We start from the raw sequence: 18,469 nt of genomic DNA on the forward strand, positions 1-18,469 counted from the left end.
TTAACTTTCAGCCTAGCCAACCTTAGATTATTATTTAACTTCTCCAGCAACCACTTTGTGCAAGGCATAGTAGTCGTTAGTGTCGTCATTTCATCCCTGTAAGCCCTAATTGGGGGGAGCTGAGTAGTTTCATGCAATTTTCCCCGCCTACAACCCACTTAGAGGCCTTAATTATTACCTTCATTGCCATTGTAAATGCTAATGGTGAAATTGTACATCCAACCATTATACCTATTTCTAATCGCTGCCATTATGTAACAAATTCCCCTGTACTAAAGAAAAACTGAATATCCTCAAAGTATGCTTTAAACAGCCTAGTAAACTTATCTGGCACCTGGAAGAATTCAAAATCTTACCACATAAGTATATGTGGCACTGAGCCAAATGCATTAGCTAAATCTAAGAAACAACATGTAAATCCCTACCCTCTTTCTTTCAGAAACTTACACGGAGACCAGAAGTACTCAGCAGCTGAAATCATATATCAAGAAAAATGAGAAAATATTTCACTCTGAAATCTACAGCAGTTGGTCTCCACAGTTCACAAACAAGTGTCTTTAAAAATAGAGGTAATTCAACTCCATGGAAAACATGCCCCTGTGCCAACTTTTCTGAAAATACTTTTTGACATGAAATTAAAAATGGGAATGCATTATATTACAAAAATCTAATCAAATCAGGTTTAATTTATTGGTATAGCACTTTTTACTGAGGTTGTCACAAAGTAGCTTTACAGAATTCCAGTAAAGACAGAAGTTTTAACATGATAGGTAAAACCTCTAGGTGAGAAAGCCAGGGGTGACAGTGGCAAGGAAAAACTCCCTAAGAGCTGAGGAAGAAACCTTTTGGAGAACCAAGGCTCACAAGGGGGGACCTATCCTCCTCTACATACAAATTTTTAGCAAGAATAAAAGGACACTATACCTCACATAGGTCTGCTGTTATGCTCGTGTGAACTGATATACTCAAAGAATATTTAATGTAAACAATGATTATTCTTATTAACAGTAGTAGTAGTAGTAGTAATATTTGGGAGCCTTTGAAAACTTCATTGCAGGGAGGGCAGCTGGTCCAAGGCAAGTGGTGTTAGCTAGAGCATAAAGGGAATGCATTTTTCAAAAAGCTATAAAATTGAGTTTCCATATTTAAAATGTTGTCTTTTTACTATTTTCTACTAAATAGATTTGCACATAGGGCAGCACGGTGGCACAGCATGTGGTGTCACAGTCACACATCTCCAGGGTCCTGTTGTTTTTGGGTTTGAACCTCGTTTCAGGGGCTGTGAGGAGGCTGTCTGTGAGGAGTTTGGTGTGTTCTCCTCATGTTCATGTGGGTTTGCTCTGGGGGCTCAGGTCTCCTCCCACAGTCCAAAAACACATTTTGGTAGATGAATTGGCTTTAACAAAAAGTGTCCATATGTGTGAGTGTGTGTCTGGACTCCCAGTACTCAATATCAGCAGCTGATCTTTTCTAGCTATACACTATTACGTACTGGAGCATTATGTACTGTGCAGGTACAACACAGTGATTTTCCATCAGAGGATATATATAATCCCTATGGCTCTGAGAGCCTCTCTAGAGGCACTATATCTGGTGAATGTATTACTGTGCTGTGCTTTCAACATCAAACAACAAATCTTTGGTTAAGCCACCATATGCCACTCAGCTGCCTTTCATCCTAGTTATCTAAAGCTGTAAGGAGGCATGTGATAGCTGTTGAACAGACAAAAAAGACTTGTACACATGCACATACAGACAGACACACACAAACACACACACACAGAGGAATTCAGTACCCAACACATACATAGTACTCTGCACAAGATATTTTATAGAAAGAAAAAGTCTACAAACTTAACATTATCAAAGGAAAACCAGGGAATCACAACAACCATGACCTGCTAGAACACCACAATAGTTACCATCAAATAAAAAGTACATCTTTGAGGGATATTAGAAAATTAAACTTAGGATCTAAAAAAAGTGTGAGACCACTTCACACTCCAAAAATCTGAAAGCAGTTGATGTTCTCAAAACCAGTGACTGGTCACCCCAGAGCTCAGATTTGAGATTGCACAGTTTTGGAGAAGCAGGAAATGTTACAGACGTGCAAAACAGAACTTTGTAGGTGTGGAAAAAGACATTTTTATTAAAAATTGAAGTCTCTCAAAGAAACCTGGGCTGTTGAAAAGGCAATAGGTGAACACATTAAATACTCCTCCACAATTTTTTTATATATGCTTTCTACATTTTCCCCAATACTGAAAAATGACATCCTTTAGCTTTTTTTGAATGGGATCTCTGCACAGTAACCACAAAATCAGAGACATGAATGATAAATAACATTTTTTGGATGATTGTTGTTAAGTTGTTGACTGATTGATAGGCAGTTAGTGCATTAGACAACTGACATTTCCATTTAAGTTTTAATATTTCTTTGCTCTTGTCAGACTGTGCTATTTCTGAACTCACAAAACACAGCACTAGGGAGCAGAGGCTGCAAGAAGAAAACGTCCTTCATGTAATTTTAAAAATATCCAGTTATTTTAGACACTGCTAGTAATACAAATGCTGCATTAGTCTTCTGTGTCAGCTTTCCTATTGATTGACTATATGACTCAATCAGAATCAGAAGAGTGCTGCTGCAGTAGTAGTCAAATCTACTTTTGAGACAAATGGTAGACTTAGGGTTTTTACACAACCTTAATATCCAAAATTCTGTCGTGGTATGACATGCCATTTTACATGAAAGGCCATCAACAATGTATTAGTATTTATATAAAATACCCGTTCACGTCTCATAATAGTAATATTCATTCATTCATTCATTCATTCATTCATTCATTATCTGCAACCACCCATCCAGCTCAGGGTCACGGTGGGTGTATATAAGGAGGTAGAAGCATGAAGTGAGCACCAAGAATTCCTTTGAAGTACAACACTTATGACTTGAGTAGCAACATTCCTAACAATGAACCTTAACATGGAACTACATGGACAGAGCCTTTATAGCAAGACATTCATTCTTTTGGCAATTCCATCTTCAGTTACCTGTAACAAACAACAAATGTTTTGAAATTTCTGTGTTGATAACTTTTGAACCACAAGAGATATTGCAAATCCAATTGCGGTAACCGATTTCTGAGAAAAGTTAGGTCTTCTTTGTTATGCTACATGACCACCAAGATGGCGGCCATGTTCTGGATAGAGCCTAACAGATAGGCCCCCTCACTCATTACTTGCTGGAGTATTCAGATTTCCCTTTTGTTTCTGAAATAAAAGAGCGTCCTGGGACCTTTGACTCAACACATGTTAAATATATGATTAGATCTAGGAGGAGTTATTTAATTATATTTTACCTTGGCTCTCTTAATAATGCAATTTTTTTTGCATTATTAAACAATTGACCTGACAATACAAGCTGAACCAACATACTCTTAGCTCATTACTGTCAACAGAAAAAGGGTTTTAGCCAATACAAACATAATGGTCTGAACTCCTCAACTCATTGTTTCATTAAAATTCAATGTCAGATTTGCTGTGATGCTGTTAAAAGAATATGGTAAAGAGAGGGAAAGTTATATTCAGTGTGTTGTGATAAAAAACCACTCTCAGCACCTTAACTGGAAGGGTGTACACGAGAAAAATGGAGAAGAGATTAAAGAGTCCCTTAGGCTACAACGAGAGATGCTCCAAATGGAGTGTGATTGAACAATACTGCTCGAGATCTTATAATGTGTTCTTCAAACTTTAATGTCACACACAAAATGTATAAGGTGCTTGGGCGTGTCATGGAAAGGGCCAGCAAGATCCAGTATATATACTTATTTAACACATTCTTAAAAAGGATGCCAATTGAGACTTACATTAGCCCCCCCACAAAAAAGAGCAATTTTTGTAACCTTATTTTTGTATTGAAAAGTGATTGCATTTGTTTTGCTTCATAATCATACTGAGTATTGTCTTTATGTGATTTCTGTTTTTTTCCTTCTCGACAACCACACATTTTTTACCCCCATAGACTTGTGTTGTCTTTTGTTAGTAGAAGGATGGGTAGTAACACTTTGAAGAGTGAGTGAAGTATGTTTTATTTCATTTATTTATTTTTTTCTCTCAATGACAACACCTTTAAATGACAACTATATATATAGTTATTCAAGTTAAAAATACTATATTCTATATTATATTTTATTTGATGGTGACAGCTTTACTGTTTTACTTGATTTTACATTGTTGTTTTATATCCAAAATTGTCCCATATATTTATTTCTTTTTTATAATTTTGAAATCCAGTTCTGGAATTATAGTCATTTTTCTATTAAAACTAACAGGAAATGAGTTTTCTCGGCTCAACCTATTTAGGTTTAACATTAGATGCTGGAACACTGTGATGACAGCTTGATTGCATTCAGCCACTGGAGCATTACAGGTGTCGACACATGGCACTGGGAGTTGGGCTTTATATTTTTTTAGTCAGTGCTTTTCCTTGGAGATGTCTGTGTGCAAAATAAAAAGTAGCTAAATTCTCTATTTAGAGAGGACATTTTGAATATCTCTATAGACAAGTGAGAGCTACTACCTTCATGCTTAAGTCTGTGCAAAGCAGACACATAATTATTATTCTGAGATAAGTGAATCTGTAGAGAGCTGCATGAAATCAGCATTTCTCCTCTGCACTCTGCATTTATTTAATAGCAAAGCACAAGGACAAGCAAAACACTTGATTGTAATGCTTTAGTTTCCTGACCATTTTAATGCTGCCAGAACTAACAGTATCAGAGCTGAAGGTATGGCAGTGAGAAGAGCTGAAGAAAAGCTCTGACGTTAGTTGTTAGAAGTAGATTTTTTGTTCCACTGGATGAGCATTCACAGAGGAAACTGTCTCTAGGACTGTGGCTTTGACACCACTTTTTATCTTGCTTTATAATGGCACTCTCCTGCTGAGTTGTCCCCACTAGCTATCATTGTCAACAAGGACCTCTAGTTTTATTACACTGGATAGATATATAAAAAAAACATGTAATTAACTTTTCTCCAAGCCATTCATTTTAAGTCAGTGCTTGATACATGTAACATTAATCTAACACTAATGAGTATTCACATCACTAGCACTGTGTCTCACACTTGCTGTTTTTCTGCTTGAATGATGATGACAATATTATAACATACATTTCAAACAGGAGAAGAAGGGAGTAAGTATGTGCTGTGGTAAAGCTCTTCAAATGTGCCCACCATTATTTGATCATTATTTAGAACTAGGCCTACATAAGCATTAGGCAACACCTACCTTTACAAAATATGGCTCTTTTTCTTGTGAACAACTTTGAAAATGAGAAAAGCATGCTGAATAATATCAGTAAATTTTCATTCATTATCTGTAACCGCTTATCCAGTTCAGGGTCCAGAGCCTACCTGGAATCATTGGGTGCAAGGCGGGAATACACCCTGGAGGGGGCGCCAGTCCTTCACAGGGCAACACACACACACTCACACATTCACTCAACCATTCACACCTAAGGACACTTTTTGAGTCACCAATCCACCTACCAACATGTGTTTTTGGACTGTGGGAGGAAACCGGAGCACCCGTAGGAAACCCACGCAGACACGGGGAGAACACACCAAACTCCTCACAGACAATCACCCAGAGCAGGAATCGAACCCATAACCTCCAGGTCCCTGGAGCTGTGTGACGCTACCTGCTGCGCCACCGTGCAGCCCAGTAAATTGTCTATTTGTGTATTTTTGTTGACTACCATTGGCTTTTTCATGCCACAATTCAATAAAACTGCTATAATGTGGAATTGTTCTAACAAATGATCACTGCTCTTAACAACAAAGTCTAAACTACATGCAGATACAAAGTATAAGGTTTGTACTCTGCATCAAAACCTGGTGTGGTAAGTAGAAAATAATGTTTTTTTTTTCAAATGAAGCTTTTTCTTTAAAGATTCTCTAATTCTCTAGTCATAAACCATGTGCTTATGACTCCTGCCACACCTCTATCTGTGTCCTGTGACTGATGTTTAGAGATGTCTCTCCTTCTCCTGTATGTATATAAGCCTTGTTCCTCTCACAATATTTCATATAAATGTAAATAAGAATTTAGCTTGAGCCTGTACTAAAAAAGAAAAAAAGCATATTTCCATAAAATTAAAATACTATTATTGTTTTGGCAGTGTGCATTAGTGCACACTGTCCCTTAGAAACTCTGATTTCTTTTAATTTTGAGTAATTTGAGCCATGCATACTGGAAATGCCTCCCTTTAGCCACATTAGATCACACTATCTACTGTCCACATCTGTGGAGTTTTCTAGCTGATGTTTTGTGAACTCTAGACAGACAAGGCCATGCTCCCATAAAGGCACTTTTTGTAGATTGCCTTTGAGATTGATGATCCATGAACACTTCAATTGCAGCTGCTGAGCTCTGTAACTCATTTAAAGTCGTACACAGTTGGCCTCACATAGCTTTTCAAAGAACTGTTATTTTAGGTGGATACCAAAGTTCAGAGTGATGTCCTGGTCGATGGACTTCACTGAATGTCTTTGAAATATACTTTTCCCCAGATATTCTCTCACAGCCTCTCAGATTCAAATGATCTCAGTCTGAGTGGGTCAGCCAAATTCAAAGCTATTAAAAACTCTAAATGGCTGTGTGAAACATAATTTTCGGGAAAAAAATAAACCGTGAATAGTCTTTAAGTTTTAAAATGCTTTTGCAGTCAGATGTATTTTTTACAAATATGTAAAAAATATGTAAAAAATCTCCAGGGACCTGGAGATTGCAGTATTGAGTCCCGCTCCAGATGACTGTCAGTGAGGAGTTTGGTGTGTTCTCCCTGTGTCCGCGTGGGTTTCTTCCGAGTGCTCCGGTTTCCTCCCATGGTCCAAAAACACACATTGGAAGGTGGATTGGCAACTCAAAAGTGTCTGTAGAGTGTGTGAGTGAGTGTGTTTGTGTATGAGTGTGTGTGTTACCCTGTGAAGGACCTGTGTGCGCCCCCTCTAGGGTGTATTCCTGCCTTGCGCCAAATGATAGGCTCCTGACCCACAATGACCCTGAACTGGATAAGCGGAATGCATGAATGAATTCTATTAATAACACATTATGGGACTTTACACATTTACAGTGGTAAAATCACTGTATTGGGCAGCCTCTGAAGAATTACTGGTTTACAGGATTGAGCTAGCTCTTGAGAGAGGTGGAAGTTGCTGTAGTAATTCATTTGACTAGAACCTGTGCCACAGTAGTGATACGAATAATGTGTTGAACTCAGAATTAGTAATTGAACCAAACGGCATTTAAAAAGCCCACTTGTTCCACTGAATGGTCAAGTATGAGTTTAAGTTCAAGAGTGCAGTCTGCCTGGTGGAATCTCTCAACATCTATCATATCAACTGGAGCGAGGGCATGTTTCGGTCCCCCCCCCACACACACCCACTCACACTGAAGTGATTTGACTCAGGGTCATAAGGAAGAGACAGCCAAGCTTTCTGGTGATGAATGTAGTGATTTTACCTGGGTGGTAAATGAGAGGCAGCTTTTTGTACTTGGCAAAAGCCTCTGGGATGGGGCTAATGAGGCTCCATTCTGAAACATACGCACCCTGTTCAAGAGTGTGAGTCAGGGGCTTCAGAGAGAACAGAAGTCCTTGATTTTCAAATTCACTGAATACATTTTTGGCCCTGTATGTGAATGACAGCCTGTTCATTTCTGATAATGACACACTGTGTTAAAAGCAATAGGATGCGAGGGTCTATAAGAGTGATGAGCACAGAAAAGGTCATTTTTATATAATGGCTTGATGGAAACATTTACAGCCAGTATATTTAAACAAAGCTCAGGACTGAAATGATATTTTATGTTATATAAAATATTATATGTTGTATAAAATGTAGGGTTCATCCTGAGGGACAGAAGTAGGTTTGGCTTTAGCTCAGGAATCAAGTTGTATATAGGAAGCTGTAGATAAATGCTGCATTCCTACCCACACTCTGATTTTGTATAGACTTGGTTAAAAAAATAAACATGCATGCATGCACTCATACACAAAGTTTGCTTCAGCATTTAAGGGTGGCTTAATACCATCTCTGTGTCATGTCTTCTTCCTATCCTGTGCTGTATTCCGTCCCCGTCATGTTTGTCTCTGTCATGTGTGCACTAATTTGGTTGTTTGTTCATTAGCCACGCCTCCACACCTGTGAGCCTCTCTTATTATGTGACTGATGCTCACTGGTGTGCCTTGTTAGCAGTAGGCACATAAGCCATTTTCCCTAGCCTAGACTTATTGGTCATTACATGCCTGTATGTGTTTGCTAACTCTCATTCCTCACCTGTTTCTTGTACCTCATCTCCCATTGTTCTATAGAGTCTATTTATATCCAGTTTGTGTTTATTTTATTATTAAATAAAACATTTTTTGTACTTTTGTGAGCCCCCCACCCTACGACTTCTATTTGTTACTCTCTGCTCTGGTTTAAATCCATGTTATTGCTGCCAGACAAAAACCTTGTATCTGTAAATTTTAATGGTGAAAGAAAAACATCTATATATTTTTTTCTTCCATTTGGTAGGAATATCACAAAATAAAACAAACCTTTTTTGAATGGATGCAATATTAAGATAAATTACCTTAATAAAAATAATAACAAAATGTCTTTTTTTGTACCTAGATGCCATGAAAAATCCAATGAATGACTGAAGAGATTAACTATTCTATCCTGTGAATAAAAGACTTGAGACATTTCAATGTTTGTAATAATTTGTATTTTGGTTAGCTTAGTTTTGAGCACTGGGAATAAAATGATATCCAGAGCTTCTTCCAGAGTACATCCACTGTCATGTAATTAGAATTGGTGTAATTCATTTTCAACACCAAGCCCTGTGTGCTCTATTTTATAAGCATTTCCTGATACGTTGGCACAGAACTCCTGTATTTTATAATTCAGCCCACATGTGTTTTTTCTCACAAACACTTCTGAAGTCAGTGTTGCCCTGTACGTGACTATGACAGTTGCTCATACTTGGATGGTCAACAGAAAACAACAGAAGTTAAGATGTCTCACTAAAAAGTGTGAAGACAACACCAGTTATTACATAAAAATGAAATATTATGTAAACACTTGAAACTTTGTAAAGTAACAGCTTACTGAGTTATGCCAATTTATGAGCCTTATTTTCACTCAACTACATTACAAAGTAAAAGCCCTGTAACATTTTTATATCCATACATCACCTATAATTGAGCAAAAAGTCAAAAGTTTCTAAAATAATCTGTGTTATTAGGAAGCTGTTCCCTCCTTTGCTGCAATAAGAGCCTCTATTCTTCTTGGGAGCTAGGTCACCATGCTCAGTGCCAAGGGCAGTATAGTGCTGCATAATGCCCACAGCACTGCACTCTGGAGGGGAGAAAATGCATTATCCGGAGTGATAGAACACCATCTAATACCTTAGGGAAGAACTAAAGTGTGTTTTGTGATCCAGAAGTAATCATCCAACATCAGTATCTGACCTCACTAATGTTTATAGGGCTGAATGCCACCAAATCTATATAGAAATTCTCCATAATCTAGTCTGAAGACTTCAGAGAAGAGCAGAAGCTGATGAAGTGGGATGAACAAATTTAAATACTCTTTATTTCAGAAGAAATGTTAGATGGTCAGGTGTCCACATGTTTATAAGGTGCTGTAGTCTACACATATAACTCTGGATTTGATTCTGTGAGTGTTTGTTAACTCTGACCACGCCCTTTTGCAGTGAGAATATTATGTAAAGCGTTGAAACCCAGGGCAGTGCCTGAACACACTCGAAATAAATGGAGCATTTTATTTCCTTTCCAAGCAGTTCCTCTCTTTGTAGTGTGCTGTATAAGCACTTTTGTGACAGCGCATATCTAGCGTGTGCCTGGGGATGTGACAAATGTTTGTCTTTGCCTCGAGGACCCATAGCCTTTCAGAGTACTTCACATTCACTTTTTGACTTTACAGCATTAGGCTTCCCTCATCCGCAAAAATGCATCAAAATATGGCCAAATTGAAATGTCCCTCCATAGGCAACCTTTTAAATCTTTGTGTCTGAGCTCCTCCCACCTTTTAACATATAACATATCACCTCACCATTAACGGTGTCATGTGTTGTTTCCAGCTGTCTCAGCATCGCTGTGCATTGTTCACATCCACCCCAGAGCCTTTATGCGAAACAAAAGATGGTGTTTAATGACACCGTAACAGTTTAATGGGTCTTAATAGAAATATATTATATTAACTGCCTAATAAAAGTTATTCATTAACAGCAAGTGAGGGATATTAAGCCTTGGTTATTGAATTATTTTTTTGATTGGGGATTGATGGGAAATTCAAATGAAGTAGGATTCATTTTTATGCTTTCGAAAAAAAGGGAAAAAAATCAATTAGGGTGAATTCAGACGGAAAATTAAAGGATATTACCAGACTTCAATGAAAGTTTTTTAAGATGAAGTTTATAAGGCATAAGACAGTATAAAGAATAAAGGACATAGGTGTTCTCATGCTATAAATTCTACAAACCTAAATTCCAAAAAGCTGTGACATTATGTTATATATAAGGTTGTTGACTGTAAGGGCAGAGCCTTCCAAACAAACACAGGACCATATTTACAACTGTGTTATATTTTATTAATTAATTAATTTATATTTATTGTCATATTAATTAAAATAAATCTTCAGATGTGCCACCATAGGGACATTTCATGTTATATTTTGAGTTTTCTAATGTTTTGCATTTTTTATAAGAACATTAGCTACCATTTTAGCACCTATGCTTGTTGAAAATATGGCCAGAGTGTGCAGAGCATGGCTAGGTGATGAGGTGTTTAAACATTTTACGCATGGACATCCCTAAAAAATATTTTCATGCAAACAGCATATGTTACTCTTGAATGTGGAGTTGTACTCCAGCCTTAATGGTGCCTTCACAGGTGTTCAGTTTATTCATGACATGGACACTAAACTCCCCCATACTGGAATAAACCCTGACTTTGGAGGTTTGATAAAAAATCTGGTTTCTTTTTTGTTCTTTGGCCCAGTGCACATGATACATAAACACTCTAAAAGCTTGGCTGATCAGACCATAATGCAGGTCTTACTGTGCTATGGTTCATTCCAGAGCAGACTGCTGCGTTTTCAGCTGCTCTTGATATATGTCTTCTGCTATGGACAGTACATGAATATTGTTTTTAAACTGTTGCTTTGTTTGACAGTTTTTAGTAGTGTTCACAAGTGCTTCTAGCCTATAAGTGCTCAATCCTGGCTTTTTTTTTACTTTCAAAAATGTGTTTTTATTTAGAAAGATGCTGATAAGAAAACACATTTTGATGCTGTTTGTCTAAATAATAGTTTAAAGTTGATTTACATATGACCATGTTTTTATTTGCAATTGACATACTGTTTCAGTTTTAGTTTGGTTTAGAAACTGTGTAGTGTAGTTTGAGGCAGTAAAGGTGCAGAAAAGACACAGTTCAGTGAGGTCAGGCCAAAGCACCCTCATTTTCTCATTTTCCAACTGAATTCTCCCAAATTGATTTCATTATACCTCAGATGGTTAACATCGGTGAAAAATTTCTAAGCTCCGTAAAAAAATTTGAATTCTATAATTGTCTATAATACACCAGGAATAAACAATGACTAAACAATGAATTGTATTATGCAGAGTGCAATTACAAAGGTGAGATGAGGACCCTGGGTTATTAAAAGGTGGCAAATACTGTCTCACTTGACTTGTTTTTGTTGTGAAGGTATCGTCTCTTTGGTAAAAAGAAACAAAAAGGTAAACCTTGAACCGATGTACTTTTGAACTTCATCTCTGTATTTATTCAGAGTCTATTCACCCACTTCTCAGACTCCTGAGCTATTTCACATGTAGCTATCATAATTAGAGTGAGAGAGAGAGAGAGAGAGAGAGAGAGACATTACAAGAGAGAAAACATTAAAGTGTGAGAGAGAGAGAGAGAGAGAGAGAGAGAGAGATTACAAGAGAGAAAACAGAGTGTGTGAGAGAGAGAGAAACATTACAAGAGAGAAAACATTAAAGTGTGTGTGTGTGTGTGAGAGAGAGAGAGAGAGAGAGAGAGACTACAAGAGAGAAAACATTAGAGTGTGAGAGAGACAGACAGAAAGAGAGAGAGAGAGAGAGAGAGAGAGATTACAAGAGAGAAAACATTAGAGTGAGAGAGAGAGAGAGAGAGAGAGAGATAGACATTACAAGAGAAAAAACATGAAAGAGTATCACAAGCATTCATTTGTGATTTTTGGCTTTGCCCCTTACACGCTGAGATTCCTCCAAATTCTCTGAATAGTTGGATGATATTATGCACTGCGGAATGTTCTACATTTATTTTCCTGATGATCATTTGTTGGCCATATCATAGTGATGTTTGAGAGTTTTCTTTTTATTACTTGGCTGGTAATAGTATCATATAGGACTGGCAGGTAAATAAAGTCTCAAATTGGGGTTGAGTTTGAGTGTAGAAAATGCCAATTCCATCTGCTAGTTAGGACTCCCCCATCAACATGTTAAGAGGCTGGGAGAGTGAGGGCACTCCAAGTGAGGGACTTCCTCCAAGATGTACTTTTCACAGTTGCTCTGGTGGGCCTCTGCACTGCATGTTCTAGATTTCTAGATTTTCCCCCACTCCATTACACACACTTAAATTTTGAAAGTTGTTGTTATTAGCTCATTAGTTGCATCAGGGTTATTGGAAGCAGAGGACTCTTGTAATCATGCAGGGCCTGTGGCCCAGCAGGATGGAGAACCACTATGCAAATCAATATCATTGGACAGCTCAACAGATTTGAAAGAGGACACTAACTGTCTAATACTGTTATACTAGCTAACAAAGCCTAGCTTTGTGCTGTTTATTGTGAAAGAGTCAAATTTATTCTCTTGATTTTGAATGACAGAGGCATCACTAACAATCAAACTTGTGATATTCCGATGATGGGTCCTTTTAGCCATCATTTGCATTGTTCATTGTATTAGCCTCCATTTTCTGAATCTGGAGTCTTATCCATCAAGAAATGTTGTAGCTGTAGGGTTCCCATCAGTCCAAGAAAAAAAAAATCTCATATAACTAACCTCTTGTTTGGAGACTGAGACTAAGTGATTAAACAAGTACAATCAGGTCTGCTTCTGCTTGATTGGAATGAAAACCTGAAACTTTTGAAATAAAGGCTGATATGCTCTAATCTCAATAAATTCAAATCTAATCTAATTCAAATTTTTAATTCTAACTTTTTGCTTTTTTGCTTTTCATAAATACAAACTAGGGCTTTTAAAAAACAAACAATTAACAAAAGGCATCTCCAATAATGTAGAACATTTGCATATAGCATATGTACAGTGTACAAAGTCATGGCTAACAAAAATAATGATGTGTTGGAGGGAGTCACTAATAAAATATGCACTGTAGCAATTAAGGTTTGTCTGCCAATTAAGTTTGTGAGTGTTACAAGAGTTATTAAATGCTTCATTAAAAATTTTATAAAAAATTGCTGACATTTATGTGATAATATTTACAGTTGGCCACATGGTATAGTGTAGTAGTTAACACCACTGCACTCCACAGAGCAGATTGAGTTTTTCTTTGCTCTGGCAGGAATATCATTTTACACCAATATGAGTCCTAGGGCATGATTCTCAACCCTGCATTTGCCTAAATCATTAGGATGAGTAAAACTGTAAGTTGCTTTAGATAAACTGTGCCAAATGTCAAAAATGTTATGTACATCATTGATTATCCCATAATTATTTCTGATGCAAAACCTAATTTGGATGCATATTTCAGTTGTGTTGTAAAAAATATTTCTAAAGTTTCTGAGTCTCTGCAAAGCCTGTTTTATGGGGTTGTGATGGTTCTCTTTTTACTATTGGTTTCAGACTACCATGATACATGGAATTTGCTATTTCTTGTGAAATGGATGTGACGTACATAAAAGCTGCTGGTGAGCATCTATTTGAGATGATTTGGACCTGGCTGAGAGTGGCTGACATCACTAAAATGTGCATTAGAGTGCCATATCTCTGGTCTAAACTTATCCAATAATGCCATGCCTGATCTCATTCACCCTAATATGTGAAGCTTATGTAACTATAAATGAGATTTTAAAACATGTAATATTTATTAATTTATTTTTATTAATAACTGTTAACTATATAGACATTTTAATCCTTATAACTCCTTTCTTCTTGGTGTTTTGACAATACACAAATGAATTATTAGTGCAACCCACTGTTAATTTTCTTTGTTTCTATATAGTAAATTCTATATATATGTTTCTATATAGTATATTCTATATAGTAATAAATTTTGTTTGAAATGTTGAAGATATTTGTAAGTTAACAACTCCTACTTAGGAAATCTGTCTCCTGGTTGCTTTAGGTTCTAATGGATTCCAGCTTTCTGGAGGTGAATCATTTTATAAACAACAGAATAAAGAAACATTTAAACTAAGCAAATTATTTTGTTACTCGTCAGCTTAAACAATTTAGATTTTTGTATATAAATGAGGAATAAATGTTCTGTTGTGAAAGTGACAATATTTATTTGATAATTTTATGTTCTTTTTCTGAGACGAGACTTTCTATAATTGTCGGCTGTGCTGTACAGTTTTCATTGAAATTCAATAAACTATAGTTGGTATGTGGCTTCACTTCACCAAGAAAAGATGTCAAGAGCACCATAAATGAATCAACATTTAATCTTGAAACATGAGACTGTATTGACAGCAGAGTTAAGCGATCAGCTTATCAATATTTGTACTTTGATTAGACACTGGTCAAAGCTGCTTTGGCTGAAATTCGTAGAACCAGCTGTAGGTTAAAGTCCACACAGGGAAACACATTGATTTTGGAGTGAATCAGGAGAGCAAGGCTATTGACTGCTGTGACCTAAAGTCAGTCCATTAGCTCTGTGAGTTAAAGTCTTGCCTCTTCACACAATTAATCTATAATATGCAGCTAATGGAAGTCTTAACAGGATGAGTGTTACTGTAAAATTGCTTGAGAAAACTGGGAGAGGTGTTGCGGCTGCAGCAAGTTGGTAACAGTCTATGCAAATTATTGCAGCATTGTCTGCAGTGCTATGATCTCTATTCTCTCAGGCCTGGGTAAAAAAGAGAAAAAACTGTGCAAGAGTGCAGAATATTCATGAGAGCTACACGGGACAGTCAATGGAACAGCAGTACTCGGAGGACTTGTTGGGAAGCCTGGAGGCAATGGAACTACTTCGGAGAAAGTCATCACTGTTCTGCATGCGCTCCACGCTCCATCTTGACTCAGGTTTGCTCTCCGAGCTCCATAAGAGCTTTACTCATCTGCCATTTTCAATATCATGCCCTAAGGCACTCCCGATACTGTGAAATGTGCAGTGAAAGAGATGGAGAATCCCTCAGCTCCTTTATTCAATAGACTTTCCCCTTTAGATGTCTAAACTGAGCACAGGCAATTCTCAGAGAATGAATCCTGACAAACATGCAATTGAATGACCGCAAACATAAAGCACAGACATTAGTCATGACATTTTCTTTTAATCTATTTGTCAGTCATGCACTTTTGACTGTATATAATGAGACACTATTATTATGAGACAGCTGCATACAGTCCCATTCTTAGTCCTCTCTCTCATCAGCCAGTAGCAGCCATGCCCTACATTAAAACCCCAAAATGATGAAACATACCAAACAGCAAACATCAAAATCTTTGTAATGTTTTATATTATGTATTTGCTCTTTTCATTCTGAGCTGATCTGGGATGTAGGACTGAGGCTCTGACATAATCATTCATATATATATATATATATATAAACTAACTTACCAACAACAGTTATTTGATAGAGGCACAAAAGAGTGTATAATACATCAATTACAAAAACTACTACTGGCTAGAGATTAACTAAAGTTTTATTCCGAACTACTGTTCCTTTATTCAAACCCATTTACCCCCCAGTGCCATAAACTAATAACCACAAGGTCAAGCTGTGTTTTATTGATGAGTGACACAAGCTCACCCACTCTAAAGAGAATGTAATTAAACCCAGAGTTGTTTTTCTTCCTTACATTGCTCTCTCCATTTGAAAAAAAAGTGTTTTAGATATTGATTTCCATATTTAGCCTTTAATATTTTCTTGCTTTGCCAATGAAGATGCAGCTATAAATAATACCAAAGCATAATTTGGATTGACTCTGGGCCATTTATCTTGTTACAGTAGTTCAGTCATTGTGTTTCTTAGCCCCTGTTGGGCTGTGCGAACACAAAGAAAAACAAATGTGACATGTCAAAGTATGCTAAATGAAGGTCATAAGGCTCACTCTGATATGATAAGATAAATTCAGTCAGAATAATATCATTATTATTAAAAGAGAAAAAGAAAATCTATATTCTGGGATTAGACACATAGATCCATCTTCATTTATATCCCTTTTCATGTTCTTTGCAGTTTGCTCATGTCATCAATGAATTTTTCTGCATGGAAACATGGTTCAGCATTGGTGAGTTTATTATGAACACCAAGAATCTTTAGGGTTGATGTTGTAAAAGAAATATTAATTAGCCCATATTTAATCACAGAATAAATAAAGACAAATGATATGCTTTTTTGCATGTTTTACACAAGCATGAGGTTTCAAGCATACATCGTCATGCTTCATGCACCTCAAGATGTTACTATTTGCATGCCTTTCTTTTTCATAAGTAAAAAAAAACTGTAGCCTGTGCTAAATAAGTCACACCTTTAAATAGAAGATGTGGCTGCACCTTAAATAATTTGATAATGTGGAAAAGCACACAGTGCAAAATTTACAGGACAGTTGTACTCTACATGGGCATTTAATTCTGATAAATCATCTCAGATATGCAAATATAGTGATAATCATCACACTAGTCTTTGTTGAGAATTTACCACAAGCCTCTTGTGATGGTGATGCTAAAATCAGGGAGCTCAGAGCCTCAATCCTGATGATTATCGTAAACCGAGACCAGGCTGAGTTTATGGAAGCAAAATAGGACAAAAACACTAATGCTCCTGCTGGACATTCTGTTGTTGGTTCCATGATGATCCTACTTGCATTCAGATAAGTCTGCAGTCCTGAAAGCTACTCAATCTTCTGCTCAACTTAACTTGTGTTTCACATTCACTGCTGCTTTATTCATGCAAACAAAAATAAAATAAAATAAAAAGCAAATTAGCTAACATGAATAGAACTAAACAACTAAATCCTTCACTGTGGTTCCTACTCGATGAACTACCTACTTGACTATCCACATTATAAGCACACCCTTCTCACACTGCACATACAATTGACATACAATTTCTTGCATTCTAAACACATAAAGAGAAGAAGCCAGATGTAGAAAAGACTTCCAAAAAAAAAAAAAAAAAAGGCTGGACAAAGGACAAAGCCAGAGGGCAAAGCAGAGTAAACATCACTGTAGCTTTCCAGAATTGGAGGAACCTGAGCACATAGAAAGGCCTGGAACCATTTGCAAAGGCTGCTGTTTTTGTATTAGACAAGCAGTGATCTCATTTGTTTTGCATATGGGAAGATAATGTGTATTTTTACATGAAACTGGGGGATGAGGTAGGGTTAGTGTTTGAAAACGACACCTTGGGCATGTCACTCCTCACAGCTTGGACACTCTCTATGACAGACAAACAAAACCATGCCGTTCATGTGTTTTAGTGGAGTGGCTTTAGAAAGAGGACTGAAAGAATGGGTTGGGACTGGTTTCAACAAAATCACTTTGTCCAGCTTTAACTTCTATTGGGCTGGAACCCTCAATCGTATGTCTTAGCATATAAGCACTCATATTAGCACAACTCACACTAACACAGCGAGTATGTGTCTCTGCTACAGCCAATGTCCACCATTTTAATGCTGTTTAGATCCTGCTTTGTCGGTATACTTTTTTTTGTGCGGTGCACCTTGTATAAATGTAGTATTAATTTCCGAGACATGCAAACCAATGCACCAAATGGATACAGAATAGGTAAGATAGCCTTCATTTAGTGTATGAGGCAACATGAGTAAAGATAATTGTATTATTTTCCTCAGCAATACACCAGATGTCCTCCTCCCCGGAGTTGCCCCAGCAATGGCTCTTCATTCCACATACCTGTCTTATGTTGTCTTTCATTACCTTCCCTACTAAGCTGTTTCACTCATACTGCTCTGTGCAAATCATTGTTGGTTTTCTCACTGCTGTTCTGAGCAGATGTTCAAATGTTGGCAATTTTGTGTTAATATATATATAACGTTTTAAGCACCACAGATTATGATATTTAAAAGCTATTTATCTGAGCAGTAAGTGTTTATTTGCTAAAAAACAAATGAACAAACAAACAACAAATAACGCCCATCATTAAAATAAAACCAAATAACATTATTCCAGTGAGAGTGATATTCTGTGTGTGAATGTATTTGTTTAACTTTTTC

This window comes from Hoplias malabaricus, chromosome 11 (genome assembly GCF_029633855.1).
Source record: "Hoplias malabaricus isolate fHopMal1 chromosome 11, fHopMal1.hap1, whole genome shotgun sequence".
Lineage (NCBI taxonomy): Eukaryota > Metazoa > Chordata > Actinopteri > Characiformes > Erythrinidae > Hoplias > Hoplias malabaricus.